This window comes from Prionailurus viverrinus, chromosome X (assembly GCF_022837055.1).
Source record: "Prionailurus viverrinus isolate Anna chromosome X, UM_Priviv_1.0, whole genome shotgun sequence".
NCBI lineage: Eukaryota > Metazoa > Chordata > Mammalia > Carnivora > Felidae > Prionailurus > Prionailurus viverrinus.
Genome location: NC_062579.1, coordinates 118,673,547 through 118,694,839, shown reverse-complemented (window position 1 = coordinate 118,694,839; position 21,293 = coordinate 118,673,547).

The following is a 21,293-nucleotide window of genomic DNA, read 5'->3' as shown; positions in this document are numbered from 1 at the left end:
GCTCCTGGTTGCGACTGGACTCCGAGCCTGGATTCCAGCTGGCTCCGCCCACTCCGACGGCAACACTGACCGAACCAATCCAGTGAGGGCCTGGAGCCGCACAAAAAGGCGCGCGCTGACGCCTCCGCCCTCACCCCGCGCGCAGCCCGGCCCCCCCGCCCCTTCAGGCCTCTGCAGTTGTCCCCTGGCCAGCTTCAGACACAGACAGGGGCGGGGCCAGGCCGGGAGAGGAGGACGGGATCCGGCTGCTGGGGACGGGACACAGGTCCTTGACTTTGGGCACCCAGTGGGTCTTACTCTTCCTATCTGCAAAAATGCAAAGTGTACGTTTCTTTTGGAATAGCGTGTACTCAGAGTTTGTTTGTAGTTGTTGTTTTTGCTGTTTTTTTTTTTGCGGTGGCTGGAGTGAGGTGATTTGAATGCCTTGACTGAATTTGCATTCTGAAAGAGCTGGACACATTTGGACATCAAAAAATGTCTGATGCTCATTCCCAAACCCTTGACCCACATAATCCCACGTGCTTTTCTTCTTAGTGGGGTGGAAGGGGATCACAGGTGGGTTTTATGACAGAGCTCTGACCATGCAGGATTGGAAATTGGATTACATCAGGCTGGAAATTGGATTCCAGGAGCCCAAGACTTTTCTTAAAGACTTTAGTATCTCAGCGTGCTGTTGATACCAAGTTCAGGTCCCTGGGACAAAGCTCAGGGAACAGGAAGCGTTCACCAATCTGGATAACCTGGATCACTCTGAGACGTGACTCTGTCCCATAGCCAGGGCATACAGAGTTGAAGTGAGGGTCCAGGGCTGACACCTTGGAAGGGGAAAGAAAGCAAAGGCCAGTATTTCAGATGTTGAAGGGAGTTAGCCTTTGAAGAGCAGTCCACTTCAATGCTTTTGCATTCTGGCCCCATCACATGGAAAAACCTGAAATTTTGACTAGAGGGCTCTTATTCTTCCTACTACCTCAAACATTGTCCTATGAAACGAAAGGATGTCAGAGGATAAGGAAATTTTGCCACTTAATCCCCTCTGTCTTTCCTATCTTTGACACATGACAAGTTCAGAAAGACGTCCCTCAAGCCCATGGCCCAGATGGGCAATCAACAAATAGACCTCAGTCACATTCACAAACACTGAACTTCCTAAGGCATGCCATTGAGAAGGGTTGCAATGAAAATGAAATTCAAGGTCACTCTTGGTTAGCTAGAACGTTCACACAGAAATACGGCCCTCTTCCACTTTCCCTCAGTATTTGGTGAAGTGGGTTGGAATTGCTTGTGCCCAGCAAACCTTCAGTTGCCTGGTTGGCTGAGTGTTTCACACAGCTAAGGGTAATTTAACTCTTTATCCCTGCTTTCTTAACCATTTTAGAATCAAACTTTTAAATAATGTGTCTCATAGTTCCCTGGCTTCTTTTAAGAGCAGAGCACCCTCACACCTTATCCCCTCTTTTCCTTGCCATTGCAGCAAATGCTCTTCTTTCCACATGGGTGCATAAATAAAAAAGGATGGTGGGATCCATATGTCACTATCAGATACAGAAGTGGATCCTATTGTCTAGAGACAATCCTTGGTTGATAAAAATGGAAGAGCCATTCCAGGTCATTTTGTTCAACCATATGGATTGTAATATAGGGAAACTGAGGCCCAGAGAAGGAAAAGGGATGGCCTGTGGTCAAATAACAGTAGAGGCCCAAACTAGAATCCCTGTTTCCAGGTTTGCCTACTTCCAAATATGTTGTTTTGTTTTGTTTTGTTTTGTTTTGCTTTGTTTTGTTTTGGTGTGATTCAACTTTGACTGGATGTTCAGGCAATCACCAGCAGATGGGAGTAGATTTATTTAGATGCAGGATGTTCACAGCACTCTGGAATCAAATTCCATAGGCAGTCAGTCCCTCAGCTTTCATGGAGAACAAGACTAAAGCTTGAAGTTTTACTCCTAGTTGCCCTTGTGGCTGTGAAGATTGAAAAAAAGTTGATGATGATAAATTCACTTGCAGACTTTACATCCCAGAAAGCCTCCCCAAACTTCTGCTCTCCCTAGAGGTAATGCTTGGTTTAAATTTCTAACTCACAAGACAAATAGCCTGAAAAGCAACAAGAAATACAAAAATGCCACAATAAGTTGTACTAGTTGAATTTTGTTTAGTTAATTTATTACAATGTCCATAAATATACAGATTTAACAGACTTAAACCTGAATGTGGGATCGTGGTGTAGGGGAAAGAGCACTGACCTGGAAGTTAGGCCATCTGTGTTGTTCTGGACCCAGGTCTGCCACACAACAGTGAATGTTCCAGTTCGACTGGAGTGGAGGGTAAGTTTAGAGTAAGACAAGAGGTAAGAGAGGTAAAAGGCAAGAGATTAGGCAGAACCTACCATAGTGAACACCATGCACTCAGTGTACAGTAAATAAATGAAGCAAGAAAGAGAGATTTTCACCTAATTGTATAAAATAAGGAATTTGATGTTTATTTTAGAATCAACATTGAGCTTTTGAAGGGTTTGTGCAAGGAAATGATTCAATGAGAATGGTACCTTGGAAGAATCCCTGGTTACTGTGTGAAGGAGGAATTGGAGGGTAATGAGAGCAGTTAGGAGGGTATTGTATACCCCTGCTTCTGGTAATGTCAGTCTAGGTAATTTGAGCTAACTGTCCCAGTGAAGACAAGTAAATAAACTTGATAAGATATAAGAAGAAAAAGCTAAAAATAATGAGCCTAATCTTTTCAAAATTCCAATGGCATTTTTCATGGAAATATAAAAAAAATCCTGAAATTTATACAGAACTACAAAAGACCCCAAATAGCTAAAGCAATCCTGAGAAAGAAGAACAAAAGTGGAGGCATCATAATTCCTGATTTTTAAACTTTAGTACAAAGATATAGCAATTGAAACAGTATTATTGGTATTAAAAACAGATACATACAGGAGTGCCTGGGTGGCTCAGTCGGTTAAGCATCTGACTTCAACTCAGGTCACAATCTCACAGTTCATGGGTTTGACCCGGCGTTGGGCTCTGTGCTGACAGCTCAAAGCCTGGAGCCTGCTTTGGATTTTGTCTCCCTCTCTCTCTCTGCCTCTTCCCTGCTCACTTTCTCTCTGTCTCTCTTTATCTCTCAAGAATAAATGAACATAAAAAAATAGATACATAGACCAATGGAACAGAATTGAGAGCCCAGAGAAAAGCTATTGCATATATAGTCAACTAATATTTGACAAGAAAGCCAGGAAGACTTAATGGAAAAATTGGATAACCACATGCAAAAAAATGAAATTGTACCCCATTTTACACCACTGATAACTTGAAATGAAATACTTTATTATAATATCTGAAACTGTAAAACTACTAGAAGAAAACACAGAGAAAAAGCTCTTTCGGGGGTGCTGGGGTGGCTCAGTTAGTTAAGCGTCCAACTCATATTGGTTCAGGTCATGGTCTCAGGGTTATGAGATTGAGCCCCGTGTTGGGCTCCATGCTGAGCATGGAGACTGCTTGGGATTCTCTCTCTCCCTCTCTCTCTGCCTCTCCTCCACTTGTACTCTCTCTCTCTCTAAAATAAATAAATAAACTTTAAAAATAGCTCTTTGGTATTGGTCTTGGCAACTACTTTTTGGATATGACACCAAAATTATAAGCAAAAAAACCCAAAAATCAGCACGTGGGACTGTATCAAACTAAAAAGTTTTTTCACAGCAAAAGAAACAATAAGCAAGATAAAAAGGCAACCTATAGAATGGGAGAAAATATTTGCAAACCACAAACCTGGTAAGTGGTTAATATCCAAAATAAGGAACTCATACAAGTCAGTAGCAAAGCAAAACAAAACCCAAACCCAAACCCAAGCCAAATCAAACAAACAAAAAACCAAATAAATAAACAACAACAAAAAAACAACCACAAATAATCCAATTAGAAAAAGGACAGAGGAACTAAATTAATATTTTCCCAAGAAGGCATACAGATAGCCAAATGGTACATGAAAAGGTGTTCAATATTACTCTTCATCAGGGAAATGAAAATCAAAACCACAATGAGATATCACCTCATACCTGCTAGAATGGCTAGTATCAAAAAGACAAACGATAAGAAATGTTGGTGAGTCTGTAGAGAAAAGAGAACTCTGTGACTGCTGGTGGGAATATATGTTGCTGCAGTCACTATGGAAAACAGTATTGAAGTTCCTAAAAAAATTAAAAACCGAACTACCATATAATCCAGTAATGCTGATTCTGGATATATATTTGAAGGAGTTTTAATTCAGGATTTCAAAGAGATATCAGTATTTCTGTGTTCATTGCAACATTATTTATAATAGCCAAGACATAGAAAAAACATAGGTGTTCATTAATAGATGAATGGATAAATAAGACATTATATATATATATATATATATATATATATACACACATACCCACACAATGGAATATTATTCAACCATAAAAAGAAGAAAATCTTGTCATTTGCAACAACATGGATGGACCTTGAGAGCAGTATGCTACGTGAAATAAGTCAGAGAAAAACAAATGTTGTATATTCTCACATGTGGGATCTAAAAAAGCCAAACTTAAAGAAATAGAGAGCAGAATAGTGGTTGCCAGGGACTGGGGTTGTGGGAAATGGGGAGAGTTTGGTCAAAGGATACAAACTTCCAGCCATGAGATGAATATGCTCTGGGGATGTAATGTACAGCATGATGACTATAATTAATAACAATATATACTTGGAAGATCTTACAAGTTATCAACACACAAAGAAAGGTAATTATGTGAGGGGACAGAGATGTTAACTAATCTTATTGTGGTAATCATTTCACTATGTATATATATACATATATATGTGTGTGTATATATGTACATATATACATATATGTACATATATGTATATGTACATATATATGTACATATATACATATATGTGTATATATGTACATATATATACATATATGTATATATGTGTATATATATGTGTATATATATATATCAAATCATCATGCTGTACACTTTTTTTGAGAGACAGAGACAGACCACAAGTGGGGGAGGGGCAGAGAGAGAGGGAGACACACTCTGAAGCTGGCTCCAGGCTCTGAGGTGTTAGCACAGGGCCTGACGTGGGACTTGAACCCACCAACCATAAGATCATGACCTGAGCCAAAGTTGGATGCTTAACTGACTGAGCCACCCAGAAGCCATTATACACTTTAAATTACATATGTTACATGTCAATAATATCTCAGTAAAGCTGAAAAAAAATGAAGCAAGAGGCTAAAATGTAGAAGATAAGAACCTAGAGAGGTAAGTCAAGCAGTAGAAGCCAGTTTTGCCCTGAGGGCATTTGAGTAATCAGAAGAGAGTTATGAAACTTAGCTCTGGTTTTGGTGGCCTCATGAGCAAAAGGGATGAAAGTTGAAGCCCAAGGCCCAAACAAATGGGAGATTTGATACGCCTCCAAGATAATGGTGAACCAGAAGTAAGCAGCCCCTGCAAGGACTTGCAGTCACTTAGGTGGTCCCAGGAACCTCAAGCCCTGAACTTAAATTAAAGTGGCCTTGTACAGGTAGTATCACCTCATGAAACACAACTGAAGAGAGAGTTATTGAATTGGAAGATAGGTCACAAGATATTGTCCACATTTCTGCTTGGGGAAACACATTATATGGAAAAAAGAAAAAGATAAGAGGCACAAAGGATAGAGTGAGAAGAAATGGGGAAGAAAATGATGACCCAAAATTTGAACCCACTAGTTTAAGAAGCCCAGTGGATCCTTCATAGGATAAATAAAAATAATTCCAGTCCTAGAGACATCATAATGAAAGTGCGATAATAGTTGCAAATAATTGTCAAAGTTAGGTAATGAGGTTCTTATCAAGGGTACAAGCAAGAGACATTGAGACAAGGGGATGGGAGCTATACCCTGGCTTTTAGAATGCCTTTTACTCAAATTTTCCATGAAAGACAATTTAATAAAGGTGTTATCCACTTCACTGTCAATCAATAAAATGTATTTCTTAAAATTGGATTACTTAGAACAAGCTGACTTGTAGGAGCTCTTCCCAGCTGTCGTGCTTGGAGGGACACCTTCCTATGCCTTTCTCATCCCATGGGCCATGAAAGAGGCAAATGTTCTCTATGGCTCTCAAATGTTACCTGCAGCTGATTTCTGAGGCTGGAGAAATGTTCTTATATAAGGCTTTCTAAGAGTAAGCATAATAAAGCGAATCTTTGTAGAAAGGCTTCATTTTGCTTACCCTCTCCCAAAGTTTCACTCTAAGGAAGGGTTTATACAATAAATAATTTTGTGCTTTTCATGGCGTCTTACTACATCCTCCAGTCTTGATCATGTGTGCTCACTTACTGGGGTATCTAATGCTGGACTGCAGTTAAATTCCTGCAGGACTTTAAACTTGTAACAAACAGAACTAAAATGCAATGGACTGTATTTCTAGAGAGTGAACTCCTGATTTGTTACTAGAGCTTTTCACACAAATACTGAATGGCTGCCTGTCATGGATGGCCATATAGGGACATCATAGTTTCTGTGGTCTCCTGTACCTCTGAAATTCCCTGACAACTACCTAAGTTGAAAACATCTGTCTATAATGGTTTCTAAGAGGAATTTCAAGTGTTTTTGCTCAAATTCCTTAATGTATTTCTTCTACTTGAAGGGCATTTTTATTTGGCCTCTGATCCCCCCTCAGCAGAAAGCTGTTTCTCCAAGAGAAGATATTTGTAGGGCAGCAAAGTTTTGTCTGTTGTCTAACCCCAAGTCAATCAGAAAGTTGTCCAACAGCAAAGATGTAAACCTACCTTCATTTGTGGCATGCAATATGTCAACACCAATTTTAACCAAGTGTCATTAAGAGAGGAGTTTCTGGGGGCACCTGGGTAGCTCAGTCGGTTAAGTGTCTGACTCTTAATTTCAGGTCATGATCTCATGGTTTGTGAGATTGAGCCCTGCATTAGACTTTGTGTGCCTAGGATTCTCTCTCTCCCTTTCTCTCTTTTCCCCACCTCAAAGTAAATAAATTAAATTAAAAAGAGAGGACTTTCTGGAACTTTGATTCTGAGTTTTCAAGGTTTCTCTTACTTTTGCTGGGCATTCACAATTTGTGTACATGACAGCTTTCCCCCCAAAGTATGCATGAACTGCTTTTTAATGTATAGCATCTTAGCATTGAAAGGCAGGGATAAGGAAAATGCTCCACTAACTCTGTTTTTTTTTCCCCTCCGGAACTGATTGTAGCATAGTATGCTCAAAGGGCATTTGACTACAAATTTGAAGGTCTAGATTGGAGCTACATTACCAGCTACCTAAGCATGTGCCACTCCCTCTGAATTTCAGTTCGCTCATCTGAAATATGGGATAGTAATAATGCTTAATTGTTAATGGAACAATCTAGACAGAGAGGAAGCCCAGTCCACTCCAACTTCCTAGCTCTGGGGCTTCACCTCACTTCTTCAACCTCATCAGGTTTCTCATAATCTCTATCTAGAAAGACTGCTATAATGACAACTTCTAGCCACCAGGAGTCCTTAGCTCTTAGTCTAATTGTGAACTAACCTTTCTATTTATCTAATTGTTTCCCTGAATCCAGGAAAGCTCCACTGACATTTACTAAAAGAACTTCATCAGAGGCTCATTGAAACAGAGTGGGATAAGCACAGGGGGCAGAGATTCTTCTGAAGGAAGACGCTTTGATGCACAAATGGGTGGACCTCTACTTCTACACTGGAGTTCTAGCTGCCACTAGCTACTCTGCCCCTCAAAGGGGCTGCTGATGGCTGTCATTGGGCATCCCTGCTCCTGTTCCCAGGGGATGATAAGCAAGGATTCTGTGCAAATGGTGAATGGGTAGCTCCTGGAGTTGCACAGGGTGCAGCCTGTGTGGCCTTATGAGGTGCTCCTGTTGGGAAGGGCTTTTCTCTTAAATGTGACTACCAGAGCCCTCCTGCATATCAGAGGACCTGCACCAGTCCTGCACCAGTCCACAATTCCTTTACAGTTCCACTGTTCCCACCCTCCATCTTTGTCCCATAATTATTTCATGCTTGTGTTTCTACCATGTTCTTTCTGCTCCTCCCTCAGGTTGCATCATACCAGAGCAGGGGATTTTCTTTTACATAGTCTTATGATCTCAATATGATCTACATTTGTGGTAACAGCACTAATTCATAATAAGACATTCAATCTGTTGGCAACTCTTATAATTCCGCAAATTGCTCAAAATAGTCCTTTTCTCCATGATCTCTGAGACAGTTGGTAGTGTTCATCAAGTATTCCAGATGGTGCCTGTACTCCCCAGACTCTTTTCAGTTGGTTGGGGTTGTGTGACTAGTTCTAGATAATTAAATGCAAATATTTAAGAATCACTATATGGATCCATAAGCTCTTTCTTCCCTTGCCCTTGTGATTCTAAAAGCCAGATGTTGACATGGTGATGTCAGAGATGGAGGTAATTGAGACCCTGAATCCTCAGGTGGAAGACAGAGTTGATGACTTGGATTTGATCTGGTATGAGCTGGAAATCGAGCTTTGTTATGATAAGCTGCTGAAATTTTGGAACTTCATTATTTCAGTAAAGCCTAGCTTTTCTTGATGAGTACAGTCTTTGTCCTGCACTCCTCCTAATACCTATACCATTATTATGAAGGCCCATGGACAATTCTTTCTGTATGTTTCATAGGTTTCTTGAATCCAAAATATTCCAAGATCATTCTAGTCCCCTGCAAATATGGTCCTTTTTGAGTATTCTTAATCTCTGCAACTTGATATTCAGTTGTGGCCTGATGATGACATAGAAGTCATCTATACCATTTCCTTCTATCTCTTTATCTCGATATTCATTTATCAGCTATGTATTGAGTACCTATTATGTGTCAGTACCTTTCTGAGAACTGGGATATAATAGTAGGTAAAACAAAGAACAGTAAAATATCCTTGCCATCATGTAACTTACATTGTAGGAGGGGAAGGCAAACAACACACAAGTGAAATGAATAAAATATTTTGTCTGTTGGATGATGATAAGACAAAAAGAGGGGAAAAATCAGAGAAAGGAAGTAAAGAATGCTGAGTGAATGGGATGGCGGTGGTTGGAGGATGAAGATGCCATTTAAAATAATTTGATCAGGGAAGGACTCATTTTTAAGGTGGCACTTGAACAAAAAGAACTGAAAGAGCAAAGTGTGGGGAAAGAACATCCCAGGAGAGAGAACAGCAAGGGGAAAGGCCTGAAGGTGGAAGAATGCTTTATGAATTCCAAGAAGAACAAGGAATCCAGGGAGGCTGGAAGAGAATGAGTGAGGGGGAGAGGAATAGGAGATGAGGTCAGAGTAGAAACAGGGAGGACAGATCATGCAAGGTCTTGTAAACCACTGTTAGAAATTTGACTTCATGGAGTGTGCTAGAAAGCCAATGGTGGATTTTGCACATAGAAGTGACATAATATTACTTATGTTTTAGAGGGATCACTCTAACTGCTGTGTAGAGAATAGTCTGTGGGGGGCAAGGACCGAAGCAGGGAGGTCAGTTGAGAAGCTACTGCAATAACCCAGGTATCCAGTGATGGGCTCAGATCAGGGTAGTTGCAATGGAAGTGGTGAGATTCTGGATATCTTTCTGAGGTATAACCAAAACTATTCCCTCACAGATTGCATGTAAAATGTGAAAGAGGGAGTCAAAAAAGGCTCTAAGGGTTTTATACTGATCAGTTGGAATAATGGACCTACCATTTACAGAGCTGTGTAAGACTCTCAAAAGAAGTTAAGGTACAATGGGAAGCCAAGGATTTGGTTTTGAACATCACAAATTTTGCTCTATTAAATGCCTAAGTGATAATATTTATTTGAATATATGATATCCCCCTTTTATGTACAGTGCCTTCCTACTCATCCTTCAGCCCAGATGTTATGAAGCTCTCCTCAAGTAGCAAAGCAGAGACAGTCACTCCTTCCTTCATGCTCCAAGGGCAACTTCAGTAGTACTCTAGAATAACACTTTGTTCCTATATTGTTATTATTGCCTCTCATCTTTCTTCCATGATGGACTCGGAGGTCTTGCAGTCTGGATGCTTCTTATTCATCTTGAGGCTGCCTAGAACCCGGTCCAGAGTCTGACTTATAGTGAATACTCAAGAGATGTATGTTGAGTGAAGCATCCTAGAAATGAAAAGAGGAGCAAATTTCCCAAAGTTGGAGCTCATGGAAGATGAGGGCTTGAAAGGGGCCATAATATTTATTGGTTAGAAAGCTCAGAACTGACACCTGGCATTGCAGAAGCCTAACTGCCACATGTTGAGGAGTCAGGCTTTGAAATGTGGCCTTGTTTGGGTTTCATTTTGATGAAAGGGATCCAGAAGATTTGTGTCTCTAACTGTACCTCAAATAGGACATCCTCTTCCCAAGAAGGGATGTTATAATTTTGTCAGTGGGTAAGATTTACAGGCAGACAGATTTTGGCTTAGACTTAATTCTAATGGAGGGAGCGTCAGAGTTAAATACATTTAGGGGCTCAAATCCCAGCTCTGCCACTCACCATCAGCGTGACCTTGGACAAGTAAGTCATTTTCCGTATCTGATCCTCATTTTCATAATCTATAAAATTGGATGATGAAGTGGGAATTAACTGAGATTAAGATGGTAAAGCACCTAGAGTAGTTACTGACACAGTAATTGTCATGGGAGGGTAGATGAAAGAGAAACAACATTCAGGACAAGCAAAAGATGAAATGTGTTCCCCATCACTGGAGGTGTTAAAGGAGAGACTACTTGATTACTTTTTGGGAATATTATGGAGAGAATACTAATTGTTGGATGAGCTGAGAATTGAGGTCCTTTCTTCATGAGTTTTACAATTCTAAGAATCCAAAACAATGAAAATGCAGGCACACAGTTAGTTACTGAAAACACTCTGATAATTATAGAGTGCTCATGCCCAGATGGGGTCTTTTTGGAGCAATTTGTCTAAGGGTGGAGGTCCATGCCATCCAAGGGCTTGTGTATATGCAGCAGTGTTCAGGAGGTACTGGTACAATCTCAAATTTGAAAGTACATTGCCAGCTGTGCTGCTTGCTGCTGCACACCTGGCATATTGCCTTAGTATTTCATTTTCTTCCAACAATCAAAGCCCCTAAAGAGACTGATGTTCATATTCCTTCTTGACTTAGTCAACTGGGGCTTTCCATACTAATCTTTCACTTACTCTTCTGCAGTTTTATTATAATTGACTCCTGTATTATTTAATTTTTTTAAATTTACATCCAAATTAGTTAACATATAGTGCAACAATGATTTCAGGAGTAGATTTCTTAATGCCCCTTACCCATTTAGCCCATCCCCCTTCCACAACCCCTCCAGCAACCCTCTTTTTTCTCTCCATGTTGAAGAGTCTCTTATGTTTTTCCCCCTCCCTCTTTTTACATTATTTTTGCTTCCCTTCCCTTATGTTTATCTGTTATGTGTCTTAAAGTCCTCATATGAGTGAAGTCATATGATATTTGTCTTTCACTGACTGACTAATTTCGCTTAGCATAATACTCTCCAGTTCCATCCACGTAGTTGCGAATGGCAAGATTTCATTCTTTTTGATTGCTGAGTAGTACTCCATTGTATATATAAACCACATCTTCTTTATCCATTCATCTATCGATGGACACTTGGACCCTTTCCATACTTTGGCTATTGTTGATACTGCTGCTATAAACGTTGAGGTGCATGTGTCCCTTCAAAACAGCATACCTGTATCCCTTGGATAAATACCTAGTAGAGCAATTGCTGGGTTGTAGGGTAGTTCTATTTTTAATTTTTTGAGGAACCTCCATACTGTTTTCCAGAGTGGCTACACCAGCTTGCATTCCCACCAGCAATGCAAAAGAGATCCTCTTTCTCCGCATCCTCGCCAACATCTGTTGCTGCCTGACGTGTTAATGTTAGCCATTCTGACAGGTGTGAGGTGGTATCTCATTGTGGTTTTGATTTGTATTTCCCTGATGATGAGTGATGTTGAGCATTTTTTCATGTGTCGGTTGGCCATCTGGATGTCTTCTTTGGAGAAGTGTCTATTCATGTCTTTTGCCCATTTCTTCATTGGATTCTTTGTTTTTTGGGTGTTGAGTTTGCTAAGTTCTTTATAGATTTTGGATATTAGCCCTTTACCTGATATGTCATTTGCAAATATCATCTCCCATTCTGTCAGTTGCCTTTTAGTTTTGCTGATTGTTTCCTTTGTTGTGCAGAAGCTTTTCATTTTGATGAGGTCCCAGTAGTTCATTTTTGCTTTGGTTTCCCTTGCCTCCGGAGACGTGTTGAGTAAGAAGTTGCTGCGGCCAAGGTCAAAGAGGTTCTTGCCTGCTTTCTCCTCGAGGATTTTGATGGCTTCCTGTCTTACATTTAGGTCTTTCATCCATTTTGAGTTTATTTTTGTGTATGGTGTATGAAAGTGGTCCTGGTTCATTCTTCTGCATGTCGTTGTCCAGTTTTCCCAGCACCACTTGCTGAAGAGACTGTCTTTATTCCATTGGATATTCTTTCTTGCTTTGTCAAAGATTAGTTGGCCATACGTTTGTGGGTCCATTTCTGGGGTTTCTCTTATGTTCCATTGATCTGAGTGTCTGTTTTTGTGCCAGTACCATACTGTCTTGATGATTACAGCTTTGTAATACAGCTTGAAGTCTGGGATTGTGATGCCTCCTGCTTTGGCTTTCTTTTTCAAGATCGCTTTGGCTATTCAGGGTCTTTTCTGGTTCCATACAAATTTTAGGATTATTTGTTCTAGCTCCGTGAAGAAGGCTGGTGGCATTTTGATAGGGATTGCATTGAATATGTAGATTGCTTTGGGTAGTATCGACATTTTAACAATATTTGTTCCTCCTATCCAGGAGCATGGAACCTTTTTCCATTTTTTTGTGTGTCTGCTTCAAATTATTTCATAAGCTTTCTATAGTTTTCAGTGTACAGATTTTTCAACTCTTTGATTAGATTTATTCCTAGGTATTTTATGGGGTTTGGTGCAACTGTAAACGGATCGATTCCTTGATTTCTCTTTCTGTTGCTTCATTGTTGGTGTATAGGAATGCAACCAATTTCTGTGCATTGATTTGATATCCTGCCATTTTGCTGAATTCATGAGTCAGTTCTAGCAGTTCTTTGGTGGAATCTTTTGGGTTTTCCATATAGAGTATCATGCCATCTACGAAGAGTGAAAGTTTGACCTCCTCCTGGCCAATTGGGATGCCTTTTATTTCTTTGTGTTGTCTGATTGCTGGGGCTAAGACTTCTAATACTATGTTGAATAACAGTGGCGAGAGTGGACATCCTTGTCTTGTTCCTGATCTTAGGGGGAAAGCTCTCAGATTTCCCCCATTGGGGATGATATCAGCGTTGGGTCTTTCATATATGGCTTTTATGATCTCGAGGTATGATCCTTCTATCTCTACTTTCTTGAGGGTTTTTATAAGGAAAGGATGCTGTATTTTGTCAAATGTTTTCTCTGCATCTATTGAGAGGATCATATGGTTCTTGTCCTTTCTTTTATTGATGTGATGAATCACATTGATTGTTTTGTGGATATTGAACCAGCCCTGCATCCCAGGTATAAATCCCACTTGGTCGCGGTGAATAATTCTTTCAATGTATTGCTGGATCCGGTTGGCTAATATCTTTGTGAGGATTTTTGCATCCATGTTCATCAAGGAAATTGGTGTATAGTTCTCCTTTTATAGTGTTTTTGGTTTGTCTGGTTTTGGAATAAAGGTAATGCTGGCTTCATAGAAAGAGTTTGGAAGTTTTCCTTCCATATCTATTTTTTGGAACAGCTTCAAGAGAATAGGTGTTAACTCTTCCTTAAATGTTTGGTAGAATTCCCCTGGAAAGCCATCTGGCCCTGGACTCTTTTTGTGTGTGTGTGTGTGTGTGTGTGTGTGGCAGATTTTTGATTACTAATCTAATTTCTTTACTGGTTATGGGTCTTCTCAAATTTTCTATTTCTTCCTGTTTCAGTTTTGGTAGTGTATTTTCTATTTTTTCCAGTTTCAGCTTCTAGGAATTTTTCCATTTCTTCCAGATTGCGCATCTTATTGGCGTATAATTGTTCATAATATCCTCTTACTCTTGTTTTTATTTCTGCTGTGTTGGTTGTGATCTCTCCTCTTTCATTCTTAATTTTATTTATTTGGGTTCTTTCCTTTTTCTTTTTGATCAAACTGGCTAGTGGTTTATCAATTTTGTTAATTCTTTCAAAAAACCAGCTTTTGGTTTCATTGATCTTTTCTACTGTTTGTTGTTGTTGTTGTTGTTGTTGTTGTTTCGATAGCATTAATTTCTGTTCCAATCTTTATTACTTCCTTTCTTCTGTTGGTTTTGGGTTGTATTTGCTGTTCTTTTTCCAGCTCATTAAGTTGTAATGTTAAGTTGTGTACCTGAGACCTTTATTCCTTCTTTAGGAAGGCCTGGATTGCTATACACTTCCCTCTTATGACTGCCTTTGCTGAGTCCCAGAGGTTTTGGGCTGTGGTGTCATCGTTTTCATTGGCTTCCATGTATGTTTAATTTTTCTTTAACTTCTTGGTTAGCCCATTCATTCTTTAGTAGTATGTTCTTTAGTCTCCAAGTATTTGCTATCTTTATAAATTTTTTCTTGTGGTTGATTTCGAGTTTTATAGCATTGTGGTCTGAAAATATGCACGGTACGATCTCGATCTTTTTGTACTTGTTGAGGGCTGATTTGTGTCCCAGTATGTGATCTATTCTGGAGAATGTTCTATGTGTACTGGAGAAGGATGTGTATTCCATTGCTTTAGGATGAAATGTTCAGAATATATCTGTTAAGTCCATCTGGTCCAGTGTGTCATTCAAAGCCATTGTTTCCTTGTTGATTTTCTGTTTAGATGATCTGTCCATTGCTGTGAGTGGGGTGTTGAAGTCCCCTACTATTATGGAATTATTATCAGTGAGTTTATGTTTGTGATTAATTGATTTACATATTTGAGTTTTTCCACATTTGGAGCATAAATGTTTATAGTTGTTAGGACTTCTTGGTGGATAGACCCCTTAATTATGATACATGCCTTTCTTCATCTCTTGTTACAGTCTTTATTTTGAAGTCCTAATTGTCTGATATAAGTATGGCTACTCTGCCTTTCTTTTGTCGACCATTAGCATGATAGATGGTTCTCCATCCCCTTACTTTCAATCTGAAGGTGTCTTTAGGTCTAAAGTGGGTCTCTTGCAAACAGCATATAGATGGATCTTGTTTTCTTATCCATTCTGGTACTCTATGTCTTTTGACTGGAGCATTTAGTCCATTAATGTTTAGAGTGAGTACTGAAAGATACGAGTTTATTGCCATTATGTTACTTGTTGAGTTGGAGTTTCTGGTGATGTTCTCTGGTCCTGTCTAGTCTTTGTTGCTTTTGGTCTTTTTTTTTCCATATTTTCTCCCCTCAGAGAGTCCCCCTTAAAATTTCTTGCAGGGCTGGTTTAGTGGTCACAAACTCCTTTAATTTTTGTTTGTCTGGGAAACTTTTAATCTCTCCTTCTATTTTGAATGACAGCCTTGATGGATAAATTCTTGGCTGCATATTTTTCTGTTTCAGCACATTGAATATATCCTGGCATGCCTTTCTGGCCTTCCAAGTTTCTGTGGATAGGTTTGCTGCAAACCTGATCTGTTTTCCCTTGTAGGGTAGGGACTTTTTTCCCTTGTTGATTTCACGATTCCCTCCTTGCCTGAGTATTTTGTGAATTTGACTATGGTATGCCCTGCTGATGGTCGGTTTTTGTTGAATTTAATCGGGATCCTCTGTGCTTCCTGGATTTTGATGTCTGTGTCTTTCACCAGGTTAGGAAAGTTTTCCGCTATGATATGCGCACATAACCCTTCTACCCCTAATTCTCTCTCTTCCTCTTCTTGGACCCCTATGATTCTGATTTTTTTTAATGAGTCACTGATGTCTCTAATTCTTAAATCATGCTCTTTTGCCTTAATCTCCCTTTTCTTTCTGCTTCATTATTCTCCATAAGTTTGTCCTCTATATTCCTGATTCTCTGTTCTGCCTCATCCATTCTTGCTGCCGTGGCAATCTTTTGAGATTGCGGCTCAGTTATAGCATTTTTTATTTCATCCTGAATAGCTTTTACTTCTTTTATTTCCATAGAAAGGGATTCTAATCTATTTTTGACTCCAGCTAGTATTCTTATTATCATGATTCTAAATTCTGGTCCAGACAGAATCTGGGCTAGTATCTGTGTTGGTTAAGTCCCTCACTGTCGTTTCTTGGTGCTCTTCCTTTTGGGGTGAATTCCTTAGTTTTGTCATTTTGAAGGGAGAGAAGGAATTAATGAGGTAAAAAGAAATTAAAATTTAAAAAATTAAAATTAAAAAAATAAAAACAAACACACACACACACAAATTGAATAAATGATGCTAGATCTTAGGTGTGTTTTGGTCTGGGTGTTGAAAGGGTCTTGATAGATTAGAGAAAAAGGAGGAAAGAAAAAAAAGGAAATAGTTTGAAAATTTGAAAAAATGAATACACTGTAGTAGACTAAAATGAAATTATGGAAGGAAAATAGAATTTGAAAAAAATTACATGAAAGTAAAATATATAGTAGAAAAAATTAAAGAAAAATATTTTTAATAAAAATTGAAAATAAAAATGATTTTTTTTCTCTTTCTGTGTTCAAGAAAAAGAAAAAAAATGAAAAAGAGAAAAAAGAAAAAATAAAAAAAAGAAAGAAAATTGAATAGATGGACCAGTGAACAGACTGAAATATGACTGAAATTACTTCATTTTCCCCTAGAAGTCAAACTATGAAGTGCTTTATAGTCCATACACTAAGCAGGCGAAGTGACTTGTGTTCCTGAAGAGTGAGGTTGGCCCAGTTGGGCAGGGCTTAGTGTGGTGGCTACATTCTCCTCTAGATGGCGCTGCTTAGCTTACTGGGGTCGATTGTTGTGGCGCTTGTAGGTGCGTGTACACACGCGCGGGAGTGGTGAAAATGGCGTCACCCAGATACCCAGTCTCTAGTATCGGAACTCTGTTCTCCCTGGTCAGCAATTGTGCACCCGTCCTTTGTCTTTGGCTTCCACCCACTCCTCACTTTTACACAGTCCGTGACTAAGCCCCCACCTCCCTCCTGAGTTTTGTCTCAGATTTGGCTGTTTTTCCTGACCCCTTACTTCTGAGGGATTGCGGCTTTGACCCATTCTGCCCCTCTGCAGGAGGGTCTCACCGAGCAGTGGCCCAGTACTGGCTGCACCCAGGAACATTTGCGTGACTGTGCTACTGCCAATGCCCAGAGACTGCGGCCGGGTGCCAGCCCACTCCTGAGAAAGTTCACGAGACAGCGTAGCAGCGGCGCTTCTGGGACTCTGGAAAATCACAACACACATCTGGCACCAGGCTTCACCCTTAACGACCTTGTTCCAGCACCAGTGAATGTGGTTGTTCTCCTGGGTCCACTGGGGCCTTGACTTTGGGGGGCCCACACAGCCTCTACCAGGTGTCCTCCCAGCAGGGGAACCACCTCTCCCTGTGTGGCCTGAAGACTCTGGACTCCACTCTGCTCCTGGGGATTTACCCTTCTCACCAGAGCACCACCAGGTATTAAGCTGTGGAGTTGCAGACTCTGTGCTCCCCCTGTTTATATTCTTAATGGAATTTAAACCCTCTCCTTTCTCCCTTTTTAGTTCAGTCCCTGCAGCTGTTTCTACTTTTCCATCTTCTCTCCAGCTGCTTTTGGGGGGGTGTTTTTCCTGTATTCTCTCTGCCCCTGTCTCCATCCTCTCTCTGCACCCAAAAGTAGCTCCCTGCCCTCCATGGCTTCTCTCTCCCCCAATTCACCTCTCCACGCTGCATACCTGCTGAATTCTGTGGTTCAGGTTGTGCAGATTGTTGTGTTAATCCTCAGATCAGTTTGCTAGGTGTACAGGATGATTTGTGTTGGTCTGGTTGTATTTCATGGGTGCAAGACTCACAAAAAAACTTACATGCTTTTCCGTCATCTTGTCTCCTTCTCCTAATTGACTCCTGTTTTGTGAGATTTTAAGAGCTGGTATAGGGAGATTGTTTCTTTATTATCTTGGCTTTTCTGTGTGGCTCACCATATATTTTTCAATTTGACCTCTGAGGCTCTCCATGATGCTTCTCTCCACTGTGTCCTCCTCATGCCACTGCTCTCACTCCCCCCCCCCCAACTCCCGCCTGCATTTCTGACCTTTATGCTTGACTTGGAGTTTTGCAGTAGTCTTCTAATTGGTTTTTCCCTTTGGTGTTAGCTTTCTCTTTAATCCATTCTGCATTCAAACCACTTACCATTTGATTTCAACCTATCCTTCAAGCTTCCTCCTCCTGCTCCTTCCTGTCATGCATACCAAGCTTTCATCTAAAGGGGCTATTGGTCTTTCCCTGAAAAACCTCCTTTTGGTGGATATCCCATTTTCTACCTTCATATGCTCAAATCCAATCTATCTTTTAAATCTAAGATTACATATCCTTTCCCCAAAAGCCATCTTTGAGAGATCTGAGTGCATGCCCTGATCATATAATGCCTTTCATTAGAGCTCTATGTGTGCATGGCTTATTTCCATTTAAAAGTCTATAAGCTTCGTTTCTCTCATCATTAGCTACCTTCCCTCCATATCTCTTCTCATTTTAAAACAGATTCTTTTTGCCCACCACGATTTCTCCCCTGAATTCTTACCTCATTTAACAAACAAATCCAATCATAATTTGTGTCAGTGTAGTGAAAAGTAATTTTAACACCTGACATCCTAAAGGCACAAATTACATAAGTCATTTTAGGTACTAATCGACAACTAGAAGTCTAAGTGAAAAAAAACGACAGCAACAACTCAGGCTATAAGTTATGGATTCCACTGAGTGTTGCCTAAGCATCCTTAATTAATCAACAAAGAGCCACATTTACTCCCCCAACAACCTTTTCTCTCTTTTAGAAGTGCCAAACTCAAGGGAAAGTTTGCTTAAACTATTTATTTCTTAGCTTCTGAGCTTGACTGGTTTAAGCCTTTGGTTTGTTCTTGAGGATTATGGGGTTTTTAAGAATTGAGCCATTCTCTACTTTGCTCTTCAGAATGTGGACATATTGCATTCATTTAATTCATTGAGTTTACAGAACATATAAACAAGGGGTGAGTATACCATTTATTTGGGTGGCATGAATTTCCATAAAAGAAGATTACAGGAATGCACTTCAGTTCTTCTGACAGCTCTCATGTTCCTGATGTTGTTTATGGGAACATTGCCCATTATAGTGAATTGATTCCTCTAGACTTGTTTCTCCCACATGGAGCCTATTAAGTTGAGGTGGAGCATGAAGGGCCAACATGCCTTAGTGGATGAACAGCCACCAAGGATATGCTTGCTAAAATCAACACTACTAGAGTGGGACAAAAGGCTTTCAGAACAGGGTGTGCACATATTCAAGTGCATAACCCTATTCCACAAGTTATTAGGTCTGTGAAAGCTTTTCTGTGAATTTGTAGATGCTACTTAGGAGTCAGCTTTGGAAATGAAGTCAGAGTGACCCTTCTTGTGTTCCATTAAATGTAAGTACGTTAAGAGAGCTTCTTTCCAATGAAATGCATTATTATGGAGCTATGTTTATGCGGAACTTCACTTTATGTTCACTTAGGTTTATTAAAATAAATGGAAATGCTTGTTCTAAACTATGTCTGGAACTTAATTTGCTAAATGTACTCCCAATCCCAGCCCACTTGACAGAAAATGGCCACCCTACTCCAGAGGACTAATGATAATAATTTAGTCCTCACAACAGCCCTGAAAGCCAGATACTGTTTTTCAGCCAGGAGTGGAAAGGATATGATGGAGGTCAGACCTTGGGCTCTGAAGCCAGACTGCCTGGGTTTAAATCCTAGCTCTGACATTCCCTAGCTCTGTGACCTTAATCAAGTTCTTTAACTTCTCTGTGCCTCAGTTTCCTCATCTCTAAAGTGTGATAATAGAACTTCTTCATAGGGTAAAATGAATTAATAGGTGGAGAATATCTAAAACAATTGCTGAGCACATGTTCAATTCACAAGCAATGTAAGATCTGGAGTTAGCCAGCTGTTTGCTGGCCAAACAGTAGAACAAGTGTGATGAAAGGAAGGAAAAAATGTAGGACTTTGGGAGCAAGCTGATTTTATCCATAGTTCTTGAGATGATCTATGTGACTTTGATAAGGGCCAGAAGCAGATGTATAGAAGGGTTGCAGAATGTGGGTTAGGAGAAGCCAACTCCTGTGATGTGTCCCAAATGTGTCTGTCCCAGCTTGAAGCTCTTGGAGTTTGGGAGATAATAAAAGGCATTTTCTTACATAGACCAGACTCCAGGAAGAATTTAGAACCTCAAGTAATAAACTGCTAAGCTTAAGGTATCACACTTCATTTTTAAACTACTAATTTACCTTCTTAATTTAGATGTTGCAATTTATGAAGCAACTGACCACTCATGATAGGCTTTCTTTTGGAGACCTGGAACATGGTTGCTCACGTATCCAGTAGGGTTGTCAAAAACCCGAGTCACATGAGAATCATCTTACACTGGAATTTCTAATGATTTCACTTGGTGTTTTATTGTCATTGTACAGTTTAGATGTTTCAAATATAATTTTGTTCAAAGCTCTCAGTTCGTGTTGGACTAATTGATGCCTCCCCTTTACTTTCTAGAAGCACTTTCAGCAGCAGCTTTGGCATTTGTATATTGCTGTCAGCAGCTTCATCTCAGATATCAATGTGGACATGGTTCTGTTTCACAATGATGCAAAGGGATAAAATACAGAATTTGTTTGTGTTCTCGGGTTGTTATAATGAGATATAGTGCATTTTTTTTGGTTAAGAAAAGTTTTACTAATGTATTATTATTTCAGCAAAGTTATTGCAACAGGTTTAAAAGACAGATACACTGTTACAAGCTATAAAGTAACAAAGGAATTTTATAAAATTAAAATATTACACAGGCTGATGGGATTTACTTAATAACTAACAGATCCATAAAAGAAACTAAATCTGAAAGTTTAAATCCAGTATTAGCACCTAAAGTATCTCTGAAAGTAGAACTTTTAACTGTTTCATTCTTTCCTAATGTATTTCTTAACTTCCTTGCAAATACAGTGCTCTCAAAACCCCAAATATGAATGAAGGGTGTAAGAAACCCTGACACTAAGAACATACAGCCAGAAGAACTATAAACACAGACTCTGACTTGAGAGTTTTAGTTGGAAATCACTGAACTTACTGTATTTGAACCAATCCTAAGATTTCTGTGCACTG